Source organism: Carassius gibelio, chromosome A7 (genome assembly GCF_023724105.1).
Source record: "Carassius gibelio isolate Cgi1373 ecotype wild population from Czech Republic chromosome A7, carGib1.2-hapl.c, whole genome shotgun sequence".
Classification (NCBI taxonomy): domain Eukaryota; kingdom Metazoa; phylum Chordata; class Actinopteri; order Cypriniformes; family Cyprinidae; genus Carassius; species Carassius gibelio.
In genome coordinates, this window is record NC_068377.1 from 22,281,366 (window position 1) to 22,288,174 (window position 6,809).

The following is a 6,809-nucleotide window of genomic DNA, read 5'->3' on the forward strand; positions in this document are numbered from 1 at the left end:
AGTACTCAAGACAGTAAAGAAGAATATCTCAAATCCATTAAATTTTACAATTGTAGGTCAGGTCTGCGGTCTGATTATACAAATTCCTGATTGATTTCTTATATATATATATATAGCACGACCAGGATGAGACACCAGACACTGGAAGACTAAAAACTAGCTTAGAATGGTCAAAAATGTTTTTCATTTTCTTTTAAGGTGTTAAAAAAAAGTCATCATGAATGAAGTTGCTTGGCCATCTAAAGCAGGATTTCCCTTAATCTGTGGAAGGACAACAGATGAAAAGAGGGTCAAATACACCCTTGTGATTCATTCAGCATACACACATGTGATGTCTTTTGCCAACGGCCACCTGTTGTTGCTCTTATACACTACCTCATCCAGCCATCTCTCTCTCGTGTCGTGTTGACTCTCTCTCTAACCTGATCTCCAGATGTTATCATACTCAGAGTGCACTGTTACTGTCCACAGCTGGCCACCTACCACATTCAACTACCATTCATAGACCCTCTTGAGAGAAAAAAAAATGTTTTAGCCTACTGCCTCTATGGATGATAGCCCAAACAATGCGTGCATTTCTTCCTGTACAGAAGGTTTGTAAAACTAGAGGGCAATATCTTGTCTCAGCACAATACTCTGAAGCACAGAGAAGATTTAATCACTTTGTGACTTTGGACATTTCCAATCAATTACAAAGCCTTTTTTTGATCAAATTTAATGGATAGCAATTACCTGAGCTGAAATTAGTAGCATTTAAATACATCCATTTACTTGATTAAAGTTAGATGATGAGAGAAAGAGAAATAAGTAAGCTAAGACTAGAGGAACTGAGAAGAACAGAAAGAAAAGGAGAGGGGAGTTGGGTGTCAGGTGCACACAGTAAAGCAAGCAACAAAAAGCCACAAGTAAATAAATGACGAGGGACCGTCGTGTCACTTCCTTGTCGGTTGAGCTCGGCTGAATATCATGTAAAGCTCAGTCATCACACGATCTCGGATTCTCACCGAAGAGCACAGTCTGGTTACGTCACTCAAAAATGTTGTTCTCATTCTCCCTCTGCTATGTTCGTCATGTTTTCTGGTGAGTGTAACTGACATGTGAGAAAGATTTAAAGAGTTCAGCTAAGTAAGGTGAAGCCCAGTGTGAGACACTGAACCCTGGCCCTCAGCGATAATCACCCGATTAGCATCAAAAGCTAGCATCTGAATTATACCACCCTCGCACAGAAATCTTTCTTTTTCTTTCTCTCTTCTCTTTGAAAGGCAATATCTCATATCTCTTTAGCTTTATCTACTAATTTGCCTTTTCTTTTCAAGGTCCTAGCCAACAAAAGACTGGGTGGAATGAAAATATCCAGAAGTCTTTAGAAACGAATGAAAGAGGTTCCTGTCAAGTCCTGCTATCAGTAACTGTGGGTGTATGGGACTTTATATCATATTTCAGAGAAGCTACTGGCCCAAAGTCACCTTTACAGAGCAGTTTTACATTAGCATTAATATATTTTATTATTATTATTATTATTATATTATTACATCCACTATTACTGACTACATGCAATCTTTAAAATTCTTAAAATGTTCTCCAGAATTGTGCCTCTACAGAGCTCTCTCTTTTGTCCTCATTTCTCATCCCGATGTCCATCTCTCCCTCGTTATTTATTCAGTAAAATGGGAGATTGATCAGATAATTGCATTAGGAGGGGCAGATTGGTCATAATCATGGTGGTATTGGCAGCTCGGGGCTGGAGGCTCAGCACTGACATTAACTCAGACTCAGCAGTCAGAGGTCAGCACCACTGAGATTAAACTCTTCTCTTTCTGTGGTCAGCATGGTTCGGGCCATTTTACAGCCTCATATCACCCCAGCTGACCCCTTGATGACCACTTGACAAAATGGAGGGGAGGGTGAGGACAAAAGAGAGCTGACCAAGGAGGATGAGCGTTGGGATGAAAGGAGGAGGGAGAGGTAACTGAGAGGAGAGGGGGGATGTGAAGAACAAAAATAATAATAATAAATAAATCACACAAAGGCCAATGCAATATACAGAAACTGTCCTTTGCATCAAATTAATTCCATACATGTATAAATATCACGCAAAGACAAAGTTAATAGTGATCATCTTCTCATTTTCGTTACATCATTTGTTTAATTTAATTTTCTTATTTTAATTGATTAAATAAAACAAAGTTAAATGCGGTCCGTTGGGATTATTTTTAAATTTAAACCAACAGAGACCGACTATATCAGAGTTATTAGACAAGGTCATTTCTTAAGTCATGACATACTTTACTGATAAAAACCCCTCTGCTTCTCTCACTTCTGCCCCCAAACTCTCTATGGAAGCAATTACATCATATTAAAAGGTCTTAAGAGGCATCAGTAATCAGAGGACAACACAAATTAAACCCAAGGGCTAATTGTTGCACAACTCATTCTTAAAAGATGGAAATAATTGTAACCAGGAGGACGGAATATTCTGTTTACTGTTTTAAGAAAGTTATGGAGATTACAACAATATGTACATATTCAAGGGTCCCCCAAAGCAAAATGACTGATCCACAGATAAGATAATGTTTCTAATTTACTTTTTATGTGTATATCTCCTCAAATAGGGCTAGTTTGAATAATAGGGGTTGTAACAAGTACACTGGAGTTTAACTTCAGCTATAAATTTAACAATTAAAAGTAACACTGGGAATAATTTAAGGCACTATGAACTCACCATAAATGTTTTAGATTTGTTCAAGCAATGCAATTCTCCTCTCCCAAAATAACGTCTCAGGTTACGAATGTAACCATGGTTCTCTGAGTAGGGAACGAGACACTGCGTCATCTAGGGGTCGCTATGGGGGAACGCCTCGTCATGACTCGTACCTGAAGCATACACTGAAAAAACACCAACAAGTTGGTCGGCGACAGCCCCTGACATCACTACTGATGCGACTATAAAATAAATAGGTGCCAGGAGAACACGTCATTCACTTCTTTTTCTGAAGATTGTGTCCGAAGCATGGCAGGAGAGATAAAGGAAGCAGTGTCTTGTTTCCTACTCAGGGAACCATGGTTACATTCGTAACCTGAGACCTTCCCTTTCAAGGGAACTTGAACTGCATCCTCTAGTGGTCGCTATGGGGAACAGTATACCCATGCCAACATGCTGAGGGGAGTGCAGACCAGAACTATGGTGAGTACTAAGTACCAACCCTAACACTTCCATGGGAGTTGCCCCTGGGGCATTAGACGGCTGTCCATGACATTATCCCTTACGGCCAAAGGCCTAGGGTACATACCCAGACTTACCTGTTAGGGCCAGACTCCTAGGCCCGGGGAGGAGCTCAAGGCTAGGAATCAAGATAGATTCCTTTAAAGGGATACGTCCAAGAGCCTAGCGATATAAAGCATACTTATGCATTACCCATGCTGAAGGAACTGTCTCAATAGATTCCTAGTAGCAACTCCCTGTTTAAATAGGTATTCTGAGGATACATGAGTGGTGCCCAGGATGAATGTGGCTTACCAGCTCAAGAAAGGGCACCAAGCAACCACATGAAGGCCTCACCAAAAAGGATATTAGAAATAACACAATGAACTAAACTGCAACCTTACCACAGTGTGGTAACGATAACACAGATGCACACACAGTCTAAATGCTTTGCTAGTAGTCGCCATGACTGGTAGAGGAAGATTGCTCTTGCCACGTTCAAATGCACGCTTCAAACAGAACTTTCATGGCCGCAATCAGTAAAACACGGAGAGAGATCTAAATGCAGGTATGCCTTTTAATGGGGTAATCCAAATCGTAATCAGTCCAGGCAGGGTCAAAACTTTGCAGTGGCTCTGGGCTGGCGGCCACCTTGTGCAGTGGCTCTGGACTGGCAGCCAACTTGTACTGTGGCGCTGGCTCAGCAGACGTGACGTGAACCATCTCTGGATCAGCAGACGGAACGTGAACACTCCTGGGAATCAAGATGGGCTGGCGGCCATCTTGTGCAGTGTCGCTGGACCTGCGACCATCATGGGCAGTGCTGCTGGGCTGGTGGTCATCCTTGGCAGCGGCGCTGGACCGGCGGCCATTCTGCGCAGTGGCGCTGGCTCGGCAGAAGTGCACCTCCTCTCCCTTCTCCGGAGATATTCTAAGGTTTAAGGTAAAATAAAACCCCATATCTAACCTGTTTTCTGTGAAAAAGTGTTGGGAGACTAATTTTGCTCATGTTGCTCTGTCTGCTGTTCACACACTCTTTAGGTGTTTAGGGTGAAATCATCTGCATTTAAACTTTTCCCCTTCCTCAGGCCTGATTACAACCACTTGCTCAGCAGAGAACCATTTTTACAATAGCTGCACTTAAACATGCCAGAAAAATGGCACTGTGCATGCAGAATGAATGTAGATAAACTACTGGGGATAACGTAAAACAATTCTAATAAAGAAAATCTTTTTTTTTTTTTTTTTTTGCTTCATCGCTTGAATATGTGAGTCAGTGATTCAGTCATCCATTCTTTCATTCTTGTTTATTTGTTTGTTCAGTAGTTAGAGGTAAATGTGTTTTAAATTGTATCTTTTGGGGAGTAAAATGTTAACTGATGTGTTAGTTCCTTAGTAAAATAAGCAAGCATATGCACACTATCTGAGGTGCCGGTTAGAAGGCATTACAGTAGCATAAAGAGGCATAAGACAGCACACTCACTTGCAGGTGATTCTTTATTACAAATGTTTCAGCACAACGCCTTTGTCAAGTTATGTGAAGTGAAGTGAAAATCTGAAGTGAAGTGAAGTGACATTCAGCCAAGTATGGTGACCCATACTCAGAATTTGTGCTCTGCATTTAACCCATCCGAAATGCACACACACAGAGCAGTGAACACACACACACACACTGTGAGCACACACCCGGAGCAGTGGGCAGCCATTTATTCTGCGGCGCCCGGGGAGCAGTTGGGGGTTCGATGCCTTGCTCAAGGGCACCTAAGTCGTGGTATTGAAGGTGGAGAGAGAACTGTTCATGCACTCCCCCCACCCACAATTCCGTCCGGCCCGAGACTAGAACCCACAACCCTTCGATTGGGAGTCCAATCATTGCATCATTGCATGTAAGGTAAGGATATATAAATAGACAGTTATTTTTAGGTGTGAACCATCAATTAATCTCAGTCCAACCAACAATCAATTAGAATTAAAATCAACTTAGAAAACATATCACCACATATCTACAGAAAATAACTCAAAATCCACATTCAAACCAAGTGGTGGAATCAAAAGTGTTAAATCTATGAATCCAATAAGCCTCCCATTTCAGCTAAATACGACCCAAGTCACCCCCTCTCGCCAGCAAAAAAAACCTTCTCAATTCCTTTATAACATAAAGAGGTAATTGGATGATAATTTCAATAAAACATACAGCTACTGGATTATTCATATTTCTACATCTTATTGTACTACGATGTTCGACGATATGTGTTTTGAGTAAATAACTCCTTTTGTTTTACAACTCATAATTCCTTTAGTAGAAGTAGATTTACCAGTATGAGGATGTTTAAACGCTGTACACCAATATGTATATCTACACTGGCTACATGTACCACAATGGTAATTCCCTTCTGGAATTGATGGTAGCGTGTTCTGTGTTGTTACAGGTGGAGGGACAGATCCAATCTCACCAAGTAATCTCTCAAAGTATGTCCACGTTGAATACAATGCGAGCAGGATCCTTCCAAGATTTCATAGACTGGATTAGGTTCATAGATTGAACACTGATTCCACATGGTTTAAATGTGGGTTTTGTTCTGAGTTGTTTTCTGTAGATGATGTAATGATGTTTTGAGTTGATGTATATTTGGTCAATATTTATACAAATGGACAATCTATGTATTGTAATGGAATTATTTTCATTCTAATTGATTGTTGGTTGGACTGAGATTAATTGACAGTTCACATCTGAGAATAATTGTCTATTTATGCTTCTCCTTGCTTTGCACAAAATTATAACTTGATAAAGGCGTTGTGCCGAAATGTTGGTAATAAAAAATCACCTGGAAGTGAGTGTGCGGTCTTATAACTCATGTGTTACATACATGCTAGAATACATCCATTTTCGACCCCCCCCCCCCCCCTTTATTTTATTATTACTATTATTATTATTCAATCTATGTGTGTCCACATGCTACCATAACCAGTTTATACACATACATTACACCTCAGCATTAAGACACTTAGAGATTTCCTTCAATGCGGCATACCTCAGCTCCATACGGATTTCAGTCCAACATTTGTATGAAAAGTGTATGTAACACACATGCTGTTTAGTTACTCAAACATTGTAAACTGTATAACTAAAGATTAGGCCTGATTCCTATAGAGTTTACCCTGTAGATAAATCATTCAGAGCCTGCTGGGATGCTGAAGGCTGACAGCAAGAGAATGGAGAGCAGAGGAGTCAGAGATGACAACTGCATGGAAATACTTCATGTTTGCTTTTGCAGATGATAAAAACTTAGCTTTAAAATCCTATATTGACCTATGTTTTATATAATGAATTAATATGGTTTTTCCTTCTGCTTGCATTGTTTTGTGGGCATAATTTAATCGTTGAGAAGTCATGGTGACACTGAAATAAAATTATGGAAAATCGGATGAGCGACCCATGACCTTTTTGAAACAAACCGGCTCATACTTCAAACTCTTAAAATAAAAGCTTTTGTAGATTCATCATCTCACGCTGAGCAGACATGCAAAGTAGTTGTACGTTTCTGGTAGTCATACACAAGACCGTCTACACTGCAGGTCTTCACCTTACAGCAAAGAACAGCATCAA